The 7752-nt window shown below is 45.1% G+C and overlaps 1 protein-coding gene across 7 annotated transcripts in view; it reads left to right on the top strand.

Annotated features, from left to right (window-relative positions):
- The first annotated feature begins 840 nt into the window (after positions 1-840).
- Esco1 (establishment of sister chromatid cohesion N-acetyltransferase 1) overlaps positions 841-7752 on the top strand; it is a 90384-nt gene continuing 83472 nt past the window's right edge. For 2 of the 7 annotated variants that reach the window (XM_050148830.1, XM_050148826.1), the window contains exon 1: positions 848-1145. The gene's annotated coding sequence lies outside the window, so the exon portion shown is untranslated. Of the gene's footprint in view, positions 1150-1533; positions 1676-4114; positions 4159-7752 lie in introns of those variants that run through there. The other 5 variants (XM_050148827.1, XR_007592951.1, XM_050148831.1 and 2 more) reach the window with 5 other exon arrangements.

Genomic DNA, 7752 nt, shown 5'->3' with positions numbered 1-7752 from the left:
TTTTTTTTTTTATTTTTTTTATTTTCGAGACAGGGTTTCTCTGTAGCTTTTGGTTCCTGTCCTGGAACTAGCTCTTGTAGACCAGGCTGGCCTCGAACTTACAGAGATCCGCCTGCCTCTGCCTCCCAAGTGCTGGGATTAAAGGCGTGCGCCACCACTGCCCGGCCCAGTGCAGGGTTTAATGGCCACTATTAAAGAAAGATCAAAGGATTAGCTCCCACAGAAAAAGATGGAAATTCTGAGCAAACCCCTCACCTTTTGGGGCCTTGGGTGAGTTTAAAGGGGTTTTACAAATTTATTATAGTTCTCATTTATGTGTGTGTATGACTAGAATATGTGATCCACAGATTGGACATTGTTTAGAGAAAGTGTAAACACAGTATGATTTTAGGATAAAGTGTTCTGCCTGCCATGACCCCCTCAGCAGGTAGCAGGCAATAGAGGTATCCTCGGCAGGGCTGGCCCTTGGGTTGACTTCGTCCCCATCAGTCTAAGGAAGGGGTTCACTCCATACTCAGCTTCTCTTTTCCTGAGTATAGCAGTGAGAAACGTATCACACTTTCGCGTTTGCAGGCTGTGGAGGTGCCCAGACCTTGCAGGGCTTGCTGCTTGTACATATGCCACGGCTGGCATGTGGCAGTCAGAAGATAGCTCTGGTCTTCCACAATGTGGCTTCGGGGGGATCGTACTTCTACCCTCCGTCCCATCTCCCGGGCCGGAGACGAGCACGAGGACCAGCCGTCACCAACAGGGGGCGCTGCCACCGCCCCGAAGGGCGCCCACCCGCGGAGTCGCGCACGCTAGGCCTCCCAGTGCGCCTGCGCCGAGTGTGGACTCCGCTCTCCTTTCCCCGACGCCCGGCTGTCTCGGCCCGGGTGAAAACTGCGTGACACGCAGGGAGCGTAGCGGCCATCTTCGTCTTCTGGGCACGTCAGCTGAGCGGGTTAGGGCTGGAGAAGCGCTGCGCAAGCGCACCCACGACGGCCCCCAGGTAACCCCCATCTGACCGGAGAGGCGTCGCCGCCGCCGGAAGTTTGGTGTTTGCCGCGGGCGGCGACGGTCGCGGCAGAAGCTGCTGAGCGTCTCCGGGTACCCGGATGTGAGCGCCCCGGGCTTCGGGCGGACGCCGGCCGCGCAGCAAGGAGGTAGGTGAGCATCCCCACGGCCCTCGCCACGGCGGGCGGCTGTCCTCGCTGTCGCCCGCCGCACGCCTCTTCCTCGTGGGTCCCGGCTGCTCGCACCCCCGGAACCGGCGGGAAGGCTCGCAGCCGCGGGCGCCTGAGGTGGGCGGTCGCGCCGTCACCTGCCGCTGCTTGCCGGCTGTCAGAGTCGCAGAGGAGCCGGGGTCCTCGGACGGCCGGAGGTGGCTGCGGCCATGGCGACTGCCGGCAGCCTGCGTTCGGAGTCCGCAGGTAGCTGGGGCCTGGTCCCCGCCCCCGGCCTCCCGCCCTCCTTCCGTCCGTCCGTCTTTCCGCCGTCGCTCTCCAGCCTCCTGCGGCAGCGGGGCTGCGGCGGCGGCGCCTCCCGCTGACCCGGTCTGAACCCTGAGGCCCTGCAGCCTGCGGGCAGGATGTGGGGGATCCCGACTCCCGCGTCTTCATCTTGGGAGGGGAGCGATGGCCCGGTTCCCCATCTCAGGAAATAATGCATCCTGGAGATGGAGGCCGAAGCACAGGTAGGGTCCTTTGAGGGCCCCAGGAAGTTTTGTACGGTGGAGAGGTGTGAGCGGAAGTGAATTGGATATTAGATTTTGATCGCGCTCGTCAGATTATAACGGGGGTTTGTTTTGCACCGGCAGAGTAACCTGTCACCAGAGGTCCAAAAATCGGATCCCCACACCTCACCTCCAAATGGTGCGTTGTGCAAGTGGGTGGCGGTAGGCGAGGGAGTGGGAAGTACAGGAAGATACAAGAAGTACTGTAGTCGTAGCAGAAATGGATTTCTTGTAGCAAGAAGCAGTGGCAGCCATGCAGTCCCTAAATGGTATTACAAAACAACTGTTTTTATTTTTCTTTCCTGTTTTCAAAGACTCACCATGTAGTTCAGGCTGGCCTGGAACACTGCCTCCCTAGTGCTAGGATTAAAGGCGGTCACCACTGCACCAGGCACAAAACTGCATATTATTTGGTGAAATAATGAGATGTGACCTGATGCTCCTCCCCCAATCTAAACAATTTTTAAAAAGTAGGAATGAGGGCCGAGGGGATGATTCAGCTGGTAAAAAAGGCTAAGCCTGACAAGCTGAGTTTGCTACTTGATCATGTGGGAGGAGAGAGCTGACTCAAAGGCTCAGGTGTCGGCATGGACTGCGGATGTCGATCGTAGTGTATAGCTTAACATGAGCAAGGGCTCTAGGATCAGAAATAAGAAAGTCGGTGAAACACAATTTCAGCTGTGCTGGTCAAGGTTTCAGTGAACTGAAGCTGTATTTCACTTTTGTGATTGCATTTTACATAGGGTACTAACTAATGAATTTTTTTCAACTTGAAAAAACTTTATAAAATTCCCACCGAGACTATCATGAACAAAACAAAACTAAATGAAACTGCTTAATTTGGAAACTCCTAATTTATCGTCTGAGGAAACGAGGAAGTTAGTAGTAGTAGACACGCTGTGCGTGCGTGTGCGTGCCTGCGTGTGCTTGCATGTGTGGTTTTTCCTTACAGCGTTTCTCTGAGTAACAGCTTTGGCAGACCTGGAGCTCATCATTCTCTAGACCAGGCTGTCCTCAAACTCACAGAGATCTGCCTGTGTCTGCCTCCAGAGTGTTGGGATTAAAGGCCTGTGCCGCCATACCTAGCAATATAAATTCTTAATGAACAAAATTTCTAAAAGTTGCTGATTAGTATGTTATAGTTATTTCACTATTACATTTTAACACATGTATTCATATTTTCAATTATATATAGTTACTCCCTCATTACCCTTCTTTTTCTGCCATTCCCTCTGATCACCTTTCTCTTTTCTGCTAGACCCTTTTACTTTTGGGGTGGGAATGCCAATGAGTTTAATTAGGGTTCTTTATGGATCCTGAAAGCTAAGAGTGGCTATACTGGGGAGAACATGTCTGTCACCAGAACTCCAGGGAAGCTGAGCCTCCTCAGTGTTGCCCTACCTTCTTCAAAATCTATTTATCTTAATCTTATTTAATCTGTTCCTTGCCAGGTTTTTGTGCCTACATTTAAATTGAGAAATTATACTTCACAGAAAGGATACTATGATGAATATCATTAACTCCCTTTGCGGGATGGTCTTTGTTGACTTCAACACACAGAGTTGATTGTTGTTTGTCCTATAAATGAAAGTGACTAGCGCTGTATAATTCAAAATGATGTATTTTTATAATAGTTGATTTTTTTCTATGACTTTTATGACGTTTGTCCTTCCTAGAGTTCACTGGATACCCTCAACTGTTGGTAATGAACTAAGATGATTATTAGAATTCTGTTAACCCTTTTGAAGCTTAGGCTTTTTAATGTGTGTACATGCATCAGTGAAAATTCTTTGGCTTTGTATTTACAGAAGCTTTGTTTATTACTGTAATTCTAGTTGGTAATGAAGCATTATTCTCTGTCATTTTTGCTTTTTTACTCTTTGGCAGTTTGATTTTTATGATAAATCTCAATCATTTTCACCTCTCATTCTCCCTCTCTCCTGTTGGCATTCTTCTCAGAATCCCTACTACTTTTCTCTCTCTCTCTCTCTCTCTCTCTCTCTCTCTCTCTCTCTCTCTCTTTCTCTGAGTTTCATTATAGTTCTTTGACTGAGAATGGGGTGGGAATTTATTCACTGGAGCAAGGGCAATTTATAGGACTATGGGTCTTTTCTGTTTGGGAATAGGATGATGCTAATTTTTGATTCATTCTTATCCTGTAGCAGTAAATAAAAAGACATTGTTATTTTAATGTAGTGGCTCACTCCCTTAGCCTTCTGCAGCTCAGGCTGGCCTTGAAGTACACCTACTTCTACTTCCGACCGACGCCCACTGTGCTCTCCCTCCTCCCTACTGTCTTTTGGAGTGAGAGCTTCTCACCACAGAGCCCTCTGAGATTACAGGTGTGAAGCACCACACCCAGCCTCTTTCCCTTTTTTTTCTCTTCCTCTTCCTTCATAGGTTCTTGCTGTGTAACCCAGGCCTCCCAACTGCTGTGATTACAGGTAGGTGTGTACCACCACTTGTGGCTAATGTTTTTGTTCTCAAATTTCAGAATTCCTTTGTCCTCCTAAAGATCATGTAGGATTCTGTCCTAGGGTTTCTACTGCTGTGAAGAGACACCAGAGGTTTAGTTAATTATCATCAGGGCAGGACATGACCCATGCTGTTTCGGTAGCCACTGGTGTTGGAGAAGGAGCCAAGAGTCTTGACTCACAAGCATCAGGAAGTGGTCTGAGACACTGAACGTGGTTGAGCATATATGAGACCTCAAATCCCACCTCCATAGTGATACACTTCCTCCAACAAAGCTACACCTAATAGTGCCACTCCCTTTGTGTTTATGGGGCAATTACTTTCAAATTACCACAGATTCTAAATAGCTTTTTGTTTGTCTTTATTTGTTTTGTTTTGTGTAACACCCGGTTTTGGTGTTACACCCTCGGTACAGTTCGCGCGCAGCTGTACCGAATGCGAGTCCGGGCAAGGGCCTGGAGATTGAACACAAGAGACAGAGACCAGGGTCATTCAATAGGAGATCAAGCGAATGCCGTTTATTCAGACTTGGGGAAGCCCTTTTCTACCTAACTGCAGCACAAAGATCTCACCACCCAGGGAGGTGGGAAATAAACACACAGGAAACTTAGTTAACAATGGAGAAGATTGCCTGCAACTAAATCACCAGGTGGGGCAGGGATAGCACGGAAACACACAGGAAGCTTAGTTAACAAATAACAAACTGTCCCCGCCAATGCACCCCAGGAATAAGGGAGACCAGGGCCCTACAGTTTTGTTTTTCTGATACAGGGTTTCTCTGTATAGCTCTGGCTGTCCTGAAATTGCTCCTGAATCGATCAGGCTGGCCTCATGTGTCTAGAGATTCGCCTGTCTCTGGCTCCTGAGTACTGGGATTAAAAAGGCAGTTGCCACTGCCCAGCTCTTATGTAGGATTAAGAAGCTTTTGTTGATATTGTTATATATGTTATAGTTATTGTGTTATAAGTAATCATCTTCAAATGTATCAATGCCTGAATTAAAAGTTAATATAAACTGCTGGAGAGATGAGTCAGTGGTTAAGAACACTTGCTTACCCTTTTAGAGGACCTAGGTTCAGTTCTTACTGTCCACATGGTAGCTTACAGTCATCCCTAATTCTAGTTGCAGGGGATCTGATACCTTCTTTTGACCTTCATAGGTCACATACATATGGTGGACAAAATACATACAGGCAACACACTCACATATCCAATAATTAAATCTAAAAATAGATAATATGAGTAGCATCTTTAATGATACATAACAATATGCCAGATTAGCTTGCCAAAGAGTGGTAGTTGTATTACATTTTGTAATTTAGTGTTTAGCTTAATAGAACACAACTGGATTGTTTTATGAGCCCTATCAGTTGCTGTTTTCTGGTCAAAGTACATGAAGAAAAATCCAACTTCATAGTACTATATTGAGAGGGAAATTTAATAATTTTTAGAAGCCGGGCAGTGGTGGTACAGCCTTTAATCCCAGCACTCGGGAGGCAGAGGCAGGCGGATCTCTGTGAGTTCCAGGCCAGCCTGGTCTACAAGAGCTAGTTCCAGGACAGGCTCCAAAGCTACAGAGAAATCCTGTCTTGAAAAACTAAAAAAAAAACTAAAAAAAAATATTTTTAGATAATTGTGATTGTCTAGCAAATCAGTAAGTGAGTACTACCCTGCCTGTATCTAATTGTAAAATCATTGGTCTCATTTTATCTTTTTTTTTTTTTTTTTTTTGAGAGAGGTGGTTGTCACTGTGTTGTTGCAGGGCTGGCCTGTCCTTGAACTCTTAGGCTCAAAGGGATCCTTTTGTCTCAGCTTCCTTGAGTAGCTGGAACTATAGGGAACCCTGTAATTTTTTTGTCTTTATTTTGTGCTTGGGATGGAACCTAAGGCCTGATACATGCCAGGCAAATGATTTTCTACTGAGCTGCATCTCTGTGTATTTTCTCTGTGCAGTGTATATAACATGTTGACTTATAGTCATCTTTTTGTTGTTTTGTTTTTGAAGGTAGGGTTTCTTTGTGTAACAGCTCTGGCTCACCTAGAACTCACTTTGTAGAAAGTGCTAGACTTGACCTCACAGAGGTCTACCTGCCCCTGCCTCCCAGGGTTTAAAGGTGTGCACCATCACTGTCCAGGGATTTGTAGCATCTTAAAAATGTATATTTAGCGGGGCAGTGGTGGTGCAAACCTTTAGAGGTACCAACAGCCCTACCTTTAAAATGGCTAACTGAGAAGCCAATATGGATCAAACAGTGGCCTCTAGCTGAAGATAAATTGCAGGCATTGGAACAGCTGGTGCAAGAGCAACTAGATGCTCACCATATTGAAGAATCAACCAGCCCTTGGAATTCTCCTGTGTTTGTTGTAAAAAAGAAATCTGGTAAATGGATAATGGTGACAGATCTAAGAGCTGTCAACAAAGTAATTCAACCTATGGGCCCACTACAAGCTGGAATTGCAGAGGGAGATTGACCTCTGTGACTTCAAGGTGTGGTAGCACACGCCTTTAATCCCAGTGCCTAGAAGGCAGAGACAAACAGATCTCTGTGAGTTCAAGGTGTGGTAGTGTACACCTTTAATCCCAATGCCTGGGAGGCAGAGACAGGCTGATCTCTGAGAGTTCAAGGAGAGCCTGGTCTACAGAGTTATTCCAGGTCAAAGAGATACAGAGAATATAAAATAAAAGTAAAAATAAACGAAATAGAGGTTAAAATAAAGCATACAAAGATGGAAAATACACAGAGAATCTTGATACTGTATGCTATTATGCTCTCTTCGAATTGTTTGAATGCTGAGGAAGGAGCAACAGATGCTAATAGATATTTGTTTATAAATGCTGCTGAATTAATCCAACATAGAGATTTTGATGCCTTGACTTTGAAATTTGGATCTAAGGACATGATGCTTTCGAAAGGAGTTTCCTATATTGTTTTCACAGAGGATGAGAGTCTGTGGATTTCTTCTATCCCAATTTGGTATGATGGACCACGCCCTCCTGAAGGGTTGCTGTAAACATCTTAAGAAAATTGCTTCGCTTACCTGCCAACTGAGATGAAACTAGCACACAGGTTATACCATGAAAGACCTAATTAACCACGCCCCCCCATTCAGCAGGAAGCATTTTGGAGAGAAAAAACTGCGCCCATGTTCCCAAATATGGTTTATAAATGTTCTTTTACATTTAAAGGGGGATATGATATAGATATGAATAATTTGCATTAGTATAGATTTTGCTTTATTGATAGAGATTTAAGGTCAGTTTTGTTATATGTATATGTATTTCTGATCTTGATTAAGGTATTGTGATTGTGTAGTTCATTTAAAAATGTAATGTATAATTAGAAATATAGATTGTTAATAGATAATCATAATAGTCAAGTTCGTAGTAATGTTAGTTAAGATTTTCTAGATATGCATAGATATATTTTAGATAGGCATTCTTCATATTTTTCAAAGATTATAGAATATGGCATTTTAAATGTTTTAATAACTTAGGGTTTCTCATGACAATGAGACACTCTGCTCCTGGCAGCACCAATCTACTTCAAGAGGAAGATGGGCATC

The sequence above is a fragment of the Alexandromys fortis genome, unplaced genomic scaffold, assembly GCF_014885135.2.
Source record: "Alexandromys fortis isolate MF-2015 unplaced genomic scaffold, M_Fortis_MF-2015_v1.1 scaffold_4, whole genome shotgun sequence".
Taxonomy (NCBI): domain Eukaryota; kingdom Metazoa; phylum Chordata; class Mammalia; order Rodentia; family Cricetidae; genus Alexandromys; species Alexandromys fortis.
Note: the sequence above shows the minus strand (reverse complement) of the source record. Positions and strands in the feature narration are given on the sequence as shown.